General features: G+C 38.3%; 1 pseudogene; it reads left to right on the top strand.

Moving 5' to 3' along the window:
* The first annotated feature begins 6,424 nt into the window (after positions 1–6,424).
* Positions 6,425–6,946, top strand: LOC148035885 (putative pentatricopeptide repeat-containing protein At3g13770, mitochondrial pseudogene; annotated as a pseudogene).
* The last annotated feature ends 8,476 nt before the right edge of the window (positions 6,947–15,422 follow it).

Below are 15,422 nucleotides of genomic sequence, written 5' to 3'. Positions count from 1 at the left end.
TACCACATGATGGTGGCAACAAAGAACTCTTATCGAGCTAGCTTTGTGTAGGTCTATAAGGGTTTCTAGACCACTAAGTGGATATACTCCATCTCTAGGCAATTAAAAGTAACCGATAAAGAGAAATAAGAGGCAAAGACTCTCTCTCTCTCTCTCTCTCTCTCTCTCTCTCTCATGTGTAGTTTGTGCTTACAACAAAAGTTATTCTCCTCTAATGTAGTCTAAAGTAGGTAAAAATCGTATGAACCTCTCTCACTCTTCCCCTTCCATATTTGGCCAATTTTTATTTGTAAGGAAATGAACAATTTCAATTAATTTCTAGCTTAAATATATAAATTTGATCATGTTTTTTATTTTATTGGCCATGGTAGTAGTTGCTTGGATGACTATTTACAAGTAGCACCATTTGGATTAAGATGTAGGAACTTAGTAGATTGAGTAGTCTCCAAGTGTATCTCATAGTAAAACATTAAGGCCTCAACCTAAAAGGATTGAATGTGAGGTCCTTAGACTTCTAACATCATTCCAAAATAGTTATCTAACACCCCTTCTCAAGAGGCCACTTGGTAGACTCTCATGGATAAAAGTAATCAACATCACACTTGCTTCATGGAGAGAGTGAATTTGGGGGGTGGGGGAGGGGCATTTCATAAAAACCTTTGCCATTAATGTAGAAAGCCGCCTGACTAATTTGATCTACCTATCTATAGGATGGGGTTATCAAGTCTTAATCCATCCACTTTCCACCCCATGTACTCGAAAAGGTTTAAGTATCTAGCAGTTGATGCTACCATACCATTCCCACATAAACAAATGGCTATCCCATTTCACAAGGTTCATTGCACAATTCCTTACACACAACACATCAATCAATCATTGAGAAAGATGTTCAATTTTACTAGGGTTTAATTAACTTATTACAATATTCATAGGTTCAAGCTCCCATGAAGTCATTCCCCGAGTATTGAGGTCTTTCATCCCAATTTAGGTGATGGTGATCACAAAGGTTTAACATCCTTGTCATAGGCTAGTGAGGGATTTGCTTACTCAAAGTCCCTCTAGGCTCTTCCACTTAAGGTGATAAAGCATTACTATACCTTGCATTATTGCACCACTTGGATCTCAACCTTGGATACCAAGTAGCTTATCTCATTCTCTTTGGCTATACCATTAGACCTTGGGGTTAATCCAATTATTGATAGCACATTTTGGTCCCAAGGATCCAATTGCCATATATTCACTTCAACTTTCCTATTATAAAAGTAATCACAATCATCAAATAATCATAAGAATACCTTGATTGAAATCCTTTCTAAGAGATTGTATCGAAAAGATCAATTTAATAGCATGTTTTGAAAAACCCTTAAATCTTAGCTTGATTAAGAAGTATCAACAATTTCTCCTCTATTATTGGTTCCTATGATGATCTCATTGGCTTGAATGATGCCTTCATCACACATATCTTCCTTCCGTACATCTCTTCTTCTATTGGGCACCATAGCAATTTAAGAAAAATGTTTTATTGATGTAGTCTTGGATGGATTTCAATCAATGGAAGGAGTCAAGAGTTATGGAGATGGTATTTCTTTGTTTCTTTTTTCTCTATTCTTCTCCTTCTCTTTCTATGTACTTTTCATGCAAGCATGCACACACACACAAAAATTGTCACTCCCTCAATGCGTGTGCATGTGCACGCATGTATGTGTCCCCCAAGGCTGCACCTTCATTAACTTGAGGCGGGGTGGGTGGTAGTATTATGGAGAGGCATTGATTGTTCCCCTACTTTTCTCTTTCCACTTCATTCTCGTCCTCTTGAAATCATGAAAATGGAGATGGCATGCTTTTCGATGTTGGAATATCGGTGTGCAAGTCACTAATGATGAGGCCATTGATGATGTGTGTAAGTGATGTTTCATTGTTGTTTTTTCTATTTCTAAAAATATCAATCTATGGTTAACTAGGGTATTAAGCCTTTAACCTTAAGGCTAGTTCACATGAGTAGAAGCACATGACCTACTATGGGCAATTGCAAGTCTAGTAAGTTACTATGAGTCAGATACATTACATCATGTCCCCTTTAAAAGTCAAGATGCACTCATCTCAACAAGAATTGGGAATACTTTTTCAAGTTTGATACAATGAGCCACATAGGTCTATTGCTAGGGAAACAATAGATTACAAGTATATTCTCTCTAATATGTAAGATGGTTTGTAATATCTAAGAATACAATCCTCTCATCATTGATTGTATGGTTAGGATTTAAACTATGGGCTTACAATATGAAGATGCACTCTACTTCTTCCAAGTCTAGTCAATCTTCTTGGCTTTCAAGGATGGGGTAAGCTTGTGCTTTACCTGCACATCCTCTACCATAGCCAATATCTCCATGGTCACCTCTATTAGTTAGGATTCCTCTTCCTTGATCATCATGGGAACCTTCCAAATTGGCAGTTGTTGCATGGTTGTGATATTGAAAGTTGAAATGCCCAAGCTCATTGTCATTGCAATACTTTCTATTTGGGGAATTTTTCGTGTAAGTGACTCACTTCATTACAAATGTTGCATCATTGATAATCTTGATTTTGTTTGGTTTTGTGAGTAGGTCTTACACCATAGTAATTTGCATGGACTTTCTTTAGAAAACCAGCATCCTCACTAGCTTTACTAATCTCTTGTACACCAAGGGCTTAGCTTGTATCAAGGCATCTTCTAAAGAGATATCTTCTTGATGCAAGGCGAGTGTTCAAGCAAGAATTCAACACCCCACAAAACCTTGCAATCTATTGGGTGGTAGACATTTGTGGATTATAGTTTCAAAGAGAAAAAAACTTCAAATAATACTTCTGTAGGGTTAAATCAACTTGCTGAAGGCCAAAGAACTCATTGTGTGGCTTTCATAATATGGTGTTCCCTAGGGTTAGATCAACTTGCTGAAGATCCACTGGTCATGAAAGCCACACTAGTGGACTTGGGTGCAATGTCCAATGTGCTATGTAGAGATATAAATCATTATCCTATGCAACTACCATTGAATTGGTAACATACCATGCTCCAAGGACAAGTAAGACTAGATGCACACATTGGCCACATTAGTGTTGTTATTCTCAAAGGATGGGGAGTATCAAGAAGCTCATGAGTGATTGAGTTAGAAATGGATACTTGAGGCTATTGTGCACGTGATTAAACCTCATCTATAAGCTTAACTCTACCCCAGAGAGAACTATCAAAGAAAGAACCCAAAATGATCAATTTGGAGGATCCTTACATGTCTAAAGTCATCCAAAAAATAGCCATCCAAAGCCCATCCTAAATAGATCAGTAGCCTCTCAAATACATGCTTTTCACCCCTCACACGAAAAAGATTTAGTTATCTAACCATTTATGCTACCACACTCTTACAAAATATATAAATAGCTTCCTTAATTATCCCATTACACAAGGTACTTTGTAGCCACAACATATCAACCAAGCAATTGCTAAGAAAACAATTTCCTCACAATTCCTTTTTATTAGGATTCAATTCCTTTATTGTAATCTTGATAAGATTCCAATTTCCACAAAGACATTCCACCTCTTGCCTAGAATTTGAGGTCTTCTATCTTGATCTAGGTGATGGTGACCATGAAGTTCTCATATCTTTGTCATATTTGGTCGAAGGATATGCTTGCTTAGAGCCCCTCTAAGCTTCATCTCCTAGTGTGATGAAGCAATAACATACTTGGCCTTTTTGCATCACTTGGCTCTTAGCCTTGGATACCAAGATACTTATCTCATTCTGTGCATGGGTTCCTTCCCTTCATCTTGTCCTCTCTTTGACACCATAGCTCTTAGCAAACACTCACATCTATCATCCATTGCATACTTTACATTTCCTCTTCGTCCTCATTTTCTCAATTATCCTCATCCTCTTGAAATGATGTCGAAGGAGGTGGCATGGTTTCCAATGCTAGATCCTTGGCATGCAAGTCACTAATGATTGGGCCATTGATGATGTTAAGATGTGATACTTGATCATTGTTTTAAAAAAAAAGGATTTTAGCTTAGTAAGTTTATTACACGAGTTACTGTGAGCAATTCTGACTTTGATAAGTTACTATGAATCAAGTATGCCATATAAGTTACATGAGTTACTATGAGTAATTGTGAATTTGATAAGTTAATATGAGTCAATTATGTCACAAATACTCTTATTTGTTTTGTTATACCAAAGTCTTGAAGCAATTATCTACATATCACATCCAACTAAAGCACATGAAAGTTCTTCTTCTCAAGAAGCACAAAAGAGATCCTTGACACATTAAAGGAGAAACATGGTCAAGAAACATACTTGAATTACATGAATTTGACATACCTTATCTTGGAGCCATAGATTGAAGTGTAGCCTAGCTCTAATACCACTATTGAGAGTGCTAACAATAAAAGCATGTATACTAATGTATTGAACAATCTTTACACAAGTGACTTGAAGATGTGTAGTCAAAGTCAGAATATATTACACAAAAATATGACAAATTGGAGGTAGATTTAAAGAAAATTTCAAATCATTTGAAATACTTATAAAACCACAATATCAAATTCCCATAACATTGGTGTTGGGTGCCACGAAAGGCTATGGGTGCCTTCAATTCATGCTTTTTACTACACTCCACATATTTTTGTAGTGGGTGTATGCACATCTTTCTATTCTCATGAGGAGAGTACAACATAGGAAGAAGAGAGCTTCTCTTATAAGGGCATGGGCATCATCCAAGAAACATATCGTTGGCTTGTTGAAAATAGACATGGCTCTACACTTGTAGGGAGTTTTAACATGAATAAATATTTGCTCAACTTTTACTCACTTAAGGATCATTCACACTTGAGGATTATTCAATTTCTATAATCTATGGATAAATTTTCAGTTGAGATACAACCACTTAGGTTCATTCACGTTCAAGGATGCTTTGACCCCTACAATCACTTATGGATCGCTCGCACACAATAATGCTTTAATCTCTACAAGTACTTGGGAACTTTTCACACTTTACTATGCTTTAACATCTAAACTCTAATGATAAATTCCAAGCTGATATACAATTGTATTTCCTAGGTCATCCTAATGTGAATAATGCAATCTCTCCCTCTTTAGAAAATCTAGATAATGCAACCTCACCATAATGTAACATGTTACCTCATTCAAGGGTCTCTTGGAATGCACAATTAGTATCTCAATCCATTGCGACAAAGGTAACTCGAGATACCATGATTCCCCACGGGTCTATTTGAGTGGAGCCTATAACTTGACATGGTCAATTTAACCCAAGATATTGGAATTGTGTAAAACTAGCCCAAGGGCCTCCTAGAGTGCAAATGTGGTAACATCAAGGCCTCTTAGAGTGCACATGTATTCATTTTTCAAGTGTCTTTACTTTGAAAAGGACCTAGTATAGAGAAATCTAGCAAAAAGGGGACTTATGGACCTATTCATTAGGTTGATGACTAAACTCCTTTAGAATATGGGCTATGCTATCATGCTAATGGGGGCATTGTGTCTAAAGAGATGGAATCGATGGGGTCTATAGTGTGGTAGGGAAGCATGAGCATGGCAAGTGAGAATGCTATCACCAAGTAATGGAGGGTGAGGAAGTGAGCATGGCAAGTGAGAATGCTATTGCCTAGTATGGTGGAGGGTGAGGAAATGAGCAACCCAGTATGGTGGAGGGTAATGAAGTGAGCATGATATGTAGGTGAGTAGGGAACTTAGATTGATGGGGGGCATGTTCACATGTGAACAAGTAGTACTTGCAAGTAGGTCCATGGTTCCAACTAAAGATGCAAGAGCTGCTTGTAGTAGGCAACTAATAGTGAAGGTTCTAAATGGAATAGAGATGAAGTATGTTATCCAAATTATTGGGCTCTCAAGTTGAAGAATTCAAATACAATGTGACTATTGTGCTATCAACATCCATAACCCCTAATGATTGGAGCATCTCTTCACATCGTCGGCGGCTGTCAACTCAACAACCTTACCTAGGGACAATTATTTCATCATATCATCCCATAGATGTGATGGTATGAATCACACTTAGCTATAGGTACGTGACACCTCTTGAGAAGACGCTCTTGATATTGAACACTATAGGGAAAAACAAGGGAAAATAGCCTCTTTTTTCACATGCTAAAACGTGGAAAATTCATTGTGCTTAACCATGATAACAAGTGGAGAGAGATGAAACTTTTTGTTAATAAATATAAACTTTATGTTAATAAACATCATTTGAAACTTTTCTTCTGTGCGCTCTGAGAGCTGAATTGAAGCACAAAGTAACGGCCACTGCGAATGGATGATGAGAATTAAGCTCAAGTGGCACAACACTCCATACCCACATCTCCAAACGTGGGTTGCTTGAAACGAACCTTCATGTTGCTAACAGTCTGATCACCATGTATGCCGAATGTGGGGCTTTTGCAGCAGCACAGAAAGTACTCAGTGGGCTTCCCGCCCCGAACATTCGCTCTTGGAATGCGCTCATCTCCGGATACACACAGCATGGCCGAGGTGAGGACGCACTGAGGTATTATGATAAAATGCAAAGTGAGGGTCACCCCCCCAATGCAGTCACCTTTACCTGTGCCTTGAAAGCGTGCGCTGCCATTGGAGCTGTGGCAAAGGGTGAACAAATTCATGATGAAACTGCTAGATGGGGTTTGTTGCAGAGAAACATTTTGCTTGGGACTGCTGTGGTAGACATATATGCCAAGTGCGGCATACTTGGAAAAGCCCAAGCAGTGCTGGATGAGCTTCCTCTTCGGGATGTAGTTTCTTGGAATGCACTTATCGCTGCATATGTACAGCATGGGCAAGCTGAGGAAGCGCTAAAGTCTATTGACAAGATGCAATCTGAGGGTCATTCTCCCAATGCAGCTACCTTCAGCAGTGCTTTGAAAGCATACGCTGGCATATGAGCAGTTGACACGGGTTAACAGATGCATGAAGAAATTGTCAGACAGGGATTATTGAGGAGCAACATTGTGCTTTGGAATGCTCTGCTGGATGCATATGCCAAATGTGGTGAAGTTGGAAAAGCTTAAGCAGTGCTGGACGAGCTTCCTCTTTGGGATGCAGTCTGTTGGAATGTGCTTATTACTGGATATGCATAGCATGGGCAAGGTGAGGAGCACTCAATGTTCCAATAAGATATGTGTGAGGGTCACTTTTCCATCACAGTCACCTTTACCTGTGCCTGGAAAGCATGTGCTGACATGCGAATAGTTGACAAGGGTGAACAAATTCAAGATGAAATTGTCAGACTGGGTTCGTTTGCAGAGAGATGTTGTGTGCAGGACAGGCCTGGTGGTGGACATGTATTCCAATTTCCAATTATGGTGCAATGGGAAAACCGCTAGGAGTGCTGGATAAGATTCCTCTTCAGGAAGCAGTCTGTTGGATTTCACTTACCATAAGATACACAGAACAAGGTCAAGGTGAGGAAGCACTCAAGTTTATGATGATAAAATGCAATGTGAGGGTCACTTTATCAATGCAATCACCTTTACCTGTGCCTTGAAAGCATGTGCTTCCATAGGAGCAGTTGATGATGGCAAACAAATTCATGATGAGATTGCTAGGGAGAGATGCTGTGCTCTGGACTACTGTGGTGGACATATATGCTAAATGTGGTGCACTGGAAAAGCTCAAGGAGTGCTGGATGAGCTTCCTCTTCAGGATGTAGTCTCTTGGAATGCACTTATTGCAGGATATGCACAACATGGCAAGGTGAGGAAGCTGTCGAGTCTTTTGGGAAGATACAATGTGAGGGTGTGTCCCTAGTCCCAAGTTCTTTTGTTTGCATGCTGAATGCATGCAGTCACTCAGATCTACAAACGTTTTTGAGGAAAATGAGCACCAAATATGGTATCAGGCCAGATGAACAGCACTATTGTTGCACGGTTGATCTATTTGGCTGTGCAGGAGAGTTTGACATGATCAAGTTGATGCCATCCTGTGATTGTAGTCATGCATGTGGCAAATAAGGCTTGGAAGATGTTTTTGGTGAATTCACTGTATTGGAAAAGCTTATTCCTCCTAAGTCAGGGATACAAAATACCCACACAGCAGACACATTTCTGCTTTTTTGAAGATGCAAATTGTTCTTGTGGGGACTATTGGTAATGTACCTTCAGCCGGGCTTCATGGATTTGGGAACCTGGCTTGGATTCAGACTGTTTTACGAACTCCAGCACTCCTGCTATAAAACCGGCACTGTCTATGATTTTTCAAGTTCATTTTGATGCGCTCAATGTAAATGATAGATGCTTTATCAAGCTGCTCCACCTGTGATTCACATTTTTTAACTCTTGTAGCTGCTCCTGCAAGTGCCCTTAGTCACTGCTGGTCTTTGGACTGCTTGACTGTCTAAGGGTAGCCCTTGCCAAATTACTGCATAAATATGCAATGAAAACATTTATAACCGGTGGAAAGTAGGAAACTATGAACATGCTTTTGATAGTTAGACAGAGCTTTTGGTCACAAAGTAGCTCAACTAAATTCATTTTTGTATGCCTACGTGGCACATCAAGCAAAACTTATCTTGCACAATAAGACTAACTTTGCATCACATATTACAGGCAGTGTCTCCTGGTAAAATGTAGACAGTGATTCCATGCATATTTTCGTTACATGATCTGCTGCCTATTGGAGTAGGCATACATTTGAGGCACATCAAGCAAAACTTATCTTGCACCAAAAGAATGATTTTGCGCCGTATATTACAGGCAGTGTCTTTTGGTAAAATGTAGAGTGATTCCATGCATATTTTTGTTGCATAATCTATTGGCTATTGGAGTAGGCACACAATTGACTAGGTGTGTGTGTTTTGGTTGTTAGATATGCTCAATGCTCCACCCTTGTAAGGTGCCACCAATGATCTATAGTGCTCAAAGTTGTATGGCTCCTATTATGAGGAGACGCCATGTGTGAGCTGAGACATTGGTTACATCCAAACTTATAGGTTAGATGAGATCTATGTGATTGGATGAAAAAGGTGACCTATGTGGGTCTAGCCTACAAGTTAGATGGAGTAGTTAAGTTGGTACCAACTCTAGACATGTTGCATGGAGTTGTGGGGTATGGGTTCTCATGGTTGTAGAGGTGATCTCTTACTAGGGGATCATAGGGGGCTCTATGGATTGAAGATTGTAGGAGAGGTAAGGGCTTCAAAAACAAAAAGGAGTTTGCCTATATTGACAAGCGATTTTGGCATATTAGGAAGTGGCATTGTTACATCAATGATTCAACATCCTTGAGAATTCATTCACCAACCTTCAACAAAGGCAAGTTAGCTAATATAAATTACATTATGGAAGTTCCGAATTACAAGAATCTTGATTTGTATAAGTTTCTAGAGATGGTCCTAGGGACTAACCTAACATTATAGCCTACCCTTGACCTATCAAATCTAAGCATAAAGGTTTCTCCAAATATTGATATACTATGAGCTTGGAAACAAAAGAATAACGATGATCTATGTGCCTTAGTTACAAGTGCGTTTGTTAGTGTTTTGACTTTGGTTCAACGTACAATCAAGGATCAAAAGCTTGAAATGTACGAAAGAGTTGGTGCAAAACATGAAACCGATTAAGGATTCAAAACCTGCAGGGCTAGCTAGAAATGGTGAAGTTTGCTGAAGGAGAGATAATACAACAACTCAATGGTGTCTTTAGATTGTGCATTGAAGTTTGATGGTTAGGTTCAAATCCAAGGTTCTAATCTCCAATTTCCATTGTTAGATTGCATATACATTTGTTCAAGATGAGAAAGATAAACAAGAGAGAAATCTCTACATTTTAGTTCTAAAATGGTGACCAACATTAGTTTCTAGCCTAAAATAGTGGCTAGTATCATTAATCTTCAAATTGCATGTCAATTTTGAATGCTTACGTAGCCAAATTGAATATTCATTAGTTGTATATAAGTCACCCTTAATGTAGATGACCTAGTATATTCAAAGTTGTTGTTCATATTTAGTTTTGCCCTAAGAATCAGTTAGGGGTTAAAGGCTGCCTATGCCTAGCCACTTGCATTTACTTGTATACAGACCCATACACCCGTACATTGCAAGTTACAGGTGCCCATACTATTAATTTATTCTTTATTCTTTTTGTGATGTAAAATAAAGGAAGGCATGTCACATATTGTGACTGTTGGAGTTCCCACACAATAGTCTCTTTTCTTACTTGAATCTCCATAGGTCTTTCTCTCTTTTTGCTTTCACTCATTCTTCCATCTTCTGCTCACCTTTCAACTAGTATGAAAGCGGGCATTCAAGAAGCTTCATCAGTCCTTGCTTCAGCCCGAGAAGAAAAGCTTCAACTCAGCTTTCATAATAGCCACTCAATGAGGTAAGCATCCCATTGCCACTCAATAATAGCCACCCCATTGCTTCACTAGCCATCCCCACTCCTTCTGGCATTAATTAGGGCCTTCCCCCCAGCCATTTGAGCTCTAGCAAGTGAGCTTTAAGCTCATTCATAGAGCCAATGAGTAACCCCACATTTTTCGGTGCATCTTTAGGGAGTTGCTTGTTAGTCCTGCTCTCTTGCTCGGTGCTTTGGCTACCATTTGGGTGTCTTTCTGACTTCCTTCAGTTACATCTTTGGCATTGATTGAAGAGTTTTGGATCAACCATTGTTGTACACAGGATAACATGCATTTGATTGATTTATGCTCTCTTAATGCTTATGGGAAATGTTTGCAATGTCCGAATGAATTATTGATGCTAAGGAGGGGCTTTGGACTGATTAGAGTAGTGATTAAAGTGTTTATTGTTGTAATAATAATTTAGATAGTAAACATAGAACAATGACCTCAATACTTTGAATGCCTACAAGTATTTGGAGTACTTTACATGCTCATATGGATGCTTGGCATAAATGTATGTGCCTAGATATGCTTATAAAGCATTTTGAGCTTTACATTTGAGTTTTGTTGGATGTATTTGAGCTTTGGACAATTGCTTTGCAGGATGAAGGCATAGTGGATGTATATTTTTCTAAATGTATTTATGATGTACTTGGGCTTTTTGGATGCTACACCACTTATGTCTTGAGCTTTCCTCACTCTTTGCATTCCGAATTCTCTTCTAGTGGGAGACACTTGTATTTATTTGGTAGAGCTTGGTTCTTTAGAGACAATGGGATTCTCTTGCTCATGTATATGCTTAGTTGATATACACATATACTATTTTTGCAGATATTGACTCTTGTGCAGCTTTTGAGCATTTGGATACCTGGTACCTATCATCATCAGTGGTGGATGCTTGATTTGCATTGGTTGTATGCATCTATATATCTGACACCCCGTATGCTTTGATAGTTATTGGTACTTGGTTGCTACATTGCTAATTGCATTCTAGGAAAAAGAAGAAAGAGAAAGGCTAGAAGAGGAGAGAGAAATACATAAAAAGGGAGAAAAGGAGGAAGGAAGCCATGGAAGTTGAAGGAGAAGGTGAAGAGTTAGTTCTTGATTATGTTTGGATGCCCTAAACTTAGTCTCTTACACCTTATATACCTTGATCAATGTGACTATGTATCTAATCCCTAATTCCCATGTATCATGCTCGTTACATGGCATTTACATGTCTAGTGAGCTGGCTATGGTGAGAGACAAGTAGGTGTGATATGTGTCAATTGGGCAAGGAGAGATAGAGAAGGATTTAATTATCTCCATTGTCTTAGTGGAGCCCAAGACGTAGTCCACTATACTTGGATCTAGTGGTCTCCCATAAGAAGAATCTCTCTCAATCCAGAGTTATATAGAATGTTATATGATAATTCTAGGAAGGGTGGCTCCCTATCTACTTCTCCATCACCATCTTCCTCTTATTGTTATGTCTCCATGTTAGCATACCCCAATCCTTTTGGTGGAAAGTAGCATAGGGTAATGTATAACATATAGCCTTGTGAGACCTCCACGCTCACCCACATATATTGAGATTCACAATCACATGGCATGATGCATATTGGATCTTGTAGCTCCTACTAGATGAGTACTGCTACTCCTATCCTCATCCCTGTGTGCTACTTTGGTGCCTTGTACTGCCCCTATAAGTTGACTTCCAAGCATATCCTTAGACTCTCGGTAGACCTCTCTCTAGGCTTTGATGTGTCTTAGTAATCATGACTATATCTTGCTTCTCCATCACCTCCTCCAATTCTCCTTGGATGTGTCCATAAGGAGACCTTGCGATTCCATACTACCATCCATATGTCTATTGTGGGTGTCTCATAGGCCTCGAATGCCTATTTGATGACCTTGCCATCACCAATGACTCAACCATCTCTATATGCTACTTTCTTTCCTTCCTTGCATGCTTGGATCACCTTAGGCATGTGGGCCCTTTGATGGTCCACTTCTATATTAGCGAGATACTCATCAATGAAGATGGGATATCCTAGTAGCCTACTAGTATCACTCTCTTTTTCATGAATCTTGTGTGCTCTCCTATGTCTCTAAATTGTAGTATAAGGGTGCATAGCTTGGATCCTTCACTACTCTCCATGCTTTAATAATGCTCTTCCTCCTTGTAACCAAGCTACAAGAAAAGTGTATTTCCATCATTTTTTGGGGGAGGAGTCATTATTTCTTTTCGGGTACCTAGTTAACCCATACATTGAGGCATCTCGCTTGCATCATTCTTCCTTCTTCCAATGTGTTGTTTAGGATATGGTGTGCATCCTTGGGGTTACCTTTCCTATTGTCTTCTTAAGGGCTCTCACCATCTTTTTCTTGATGTTTTTTTAGACCACCTCCACCCATCCTTCTTGTTTGGTTGGCCATTTATCTTAAATATTCTTTGTCACCACTAGAGAAATTTCTTCCTTGATCACTAGATGGTTGCTCTTCACTCTAAACCCGTTGCTCTCTCAAGACATCAAACACCCTTCTAACATGTGCCAAGTACTCTTTGGATTCTCACTCAAATTAGGTGGTCCTACCTAGCAAACCATCTGAATACTAAGATTAATGTTTAGAGCTAGGACACACTTAGGCAAATTCTATTTCCACAAGTCTGTGTAGTCAAATTCAATAATGCATGGATGGTTTACTTAATCACACTTAACTTTTGTGTCAAAACTTTTAGAGTTCATGGAGTACCTCCAAAAATGAAGGTACTCCATGAACAAGATAAAGTTCAAAAGATATGGTGGTCATTCATTTGTATGTTTTGCATTGTCTCTTCTCAAGTATGCCTTTCTCACATATCTGTCTCTCTCCTCTAAATGGTTTCATATAGTGTCTCTCCAAAGGTGGGGTTGGGGTCCATGTTAAGTTTGCAAGCATGTGGTTGTTATACCTTTACTCTCGTTTCTATATGCCCAAGTCAATGGAATTGGGTGTGTCATATCCCTTAGATTGTTTTTTGGTTGTAGTGTTCAAAAGGTGTGCCATTATTGTTACAAGGTTACAATCAATCAAGCAACATAAATGCTTTCTCTAGAGATTGCATTGTCATTGCAAAAAACCCATATTTTATTAGGAATATGTATACATAATTTGTGATGGTCCATAAAAGTGGTTGGTGCAAGGGAATGAATGTTGTAAATAATCTAGTAAGTGGCAATAAAAGTTCTAGGAATCCTTTGTCTCTCTCCTAGCATCTTGTACCCTATGACAATCAACATTCTTTAAGCCCTTGAAGTTATGATGTGTCCTCCCCTCCCCTCCCCCAACAATCATTGAAATCCTAGGCCACTCTTCTAGAATGCTAGTCCCTCCCCATATCTAACCCTAACCCTACTCCTTAATCCCCAACACAAATTAAACCTCACATACCCTTAGGCCTTCATGCCACCCTTGCATTAGGTCTACTTTTTGGACTCAAAATGGGCCTTTTTCCTTAGAGAGAGAAAGTGTTTAGACCAATCAAGAGACAACTACTATAATGGATTGCATCATTTGCTTGATTTTTTAAATGTATTCAAAAAATAAGAAATTAATAATTCATTTATTGCACATAAGAAATTTAAGGGAATTTTTTTCCCTATATATTGATATTTTCCTTCTAAAGATGTTAGAATATAGCGTTGTCATCTCATTTAGTGGATATATTTATTTTCTTGTCACAATGTAGCTCATTCATTTAATGAAGAAAGAACTTTTCTTCCAAAGAAGAGTGGTTTCTCTTTGCTATTCCCTTATTTTTTTGTGAGCTCTATTTGCAAGTCCTTTCCTTTGCACTTTTAGGGGTTAAGCTTTTTCTACTTGCATTTTTATTCTACTCATGTACTACTTGCATCAATGATAGCACCACGATCTACATGTTAATGCTGTTCTATTAGAAGTATTACATTGTATATAATAGTTTTACCATACAAGAATATAGGTGGATCCCTATCATAATTTATGTTGGGAGATAGATCATGGGATAGGCCAAAAAAAGAAAAAGAAGTAGGACAAATGAGTCTATACGCACTAATGAAGTTCGGGTAAAAGACTTTCAAGTGGCTCATAATACTAGTAGGCATATAAAGGAAGTGTTGACATGCATACATGCATTGTGAGCTATGTCTATGATAATGACTATGGCATATTCCATTGCAGGGGATGAAATGTATCTTATTACTTTAACTTTGATATATATGTCATATTTTTATAATACTACTTATTTGAACTTTGTGCTTACATGAAATGTTGATAAAACATGCCTACATGCAGGGTAGGGTAAACAAGGGAATACTATAGAGTGAAACTATATTAAGAAATACACAAATTTTTGTACCCAAACATTGCAAACCATGTGGTCAAGGTATGCTTGTTCATGCCTTCACATATGTTCATCGAATTCTTTTATGATTAAGAGGTTAATAATTATGCTATCTTTCTACTTAAGCTCACAAGTTTTACATGGCCTTATTGCTTTGACAAGTCTTTTTTGTTTACAACATATCTTATTAAGGTATCGAATGTACTTAGTTGACAATTGTCCACAACAAATTAAAAACATAGAATAAGGTCCACATATTGTTGGATATGAAGATTTTCATTAGTGTATTGAGAGTTTGTACAATATATAAGATTTTAATCACATTTCTTTATGGAGAATTCAATCAACAATCATCCCTATTATAGTATGATGCATATGAGCTTTCACTTCATTGCTTACATCAATTGAATCATGGTTTATTAAACATCCTCGTATTATTACAATGAGCGGATGTCCCAAAAGATTTCTGATATAAAGATAGAAATGAATATAGACATGAAGTATCCAATACTAGTTACATGAGAGATCTTAAATAGTTAGTTCCACAACAACGTTTCAATGTGAGGGTAGAAAAATTCATTGTGGGGCATGACAAAAGTCTAACATGAGAGTTACATGAGTGTCATCCATAGTTGTGGCCACATGGACCTCTCTTCTTGCAATCATTTCTAATTTGG

Source organism: Lygodium microphyllum, chromosome 5, assembly GCF_053477565.2.
Source record: "Lygodium microphyllum isolate KBCC chromosome 5, Lygodium_microphyllum_v1.1.10, whole genome shotgun sequence".
NCBI classification, from domain to species: Eukaryota; Viridiplantae; Streptophyta; class Polypodiopsida; order Schizaeales; family Lygodiaceae; genus Lygodium; species Lygodium microphyllum.
Note: the sequence above shows the minus strand (reverse complement) of the source record. Positions and strands in the feature narration are given on the sequence as shown.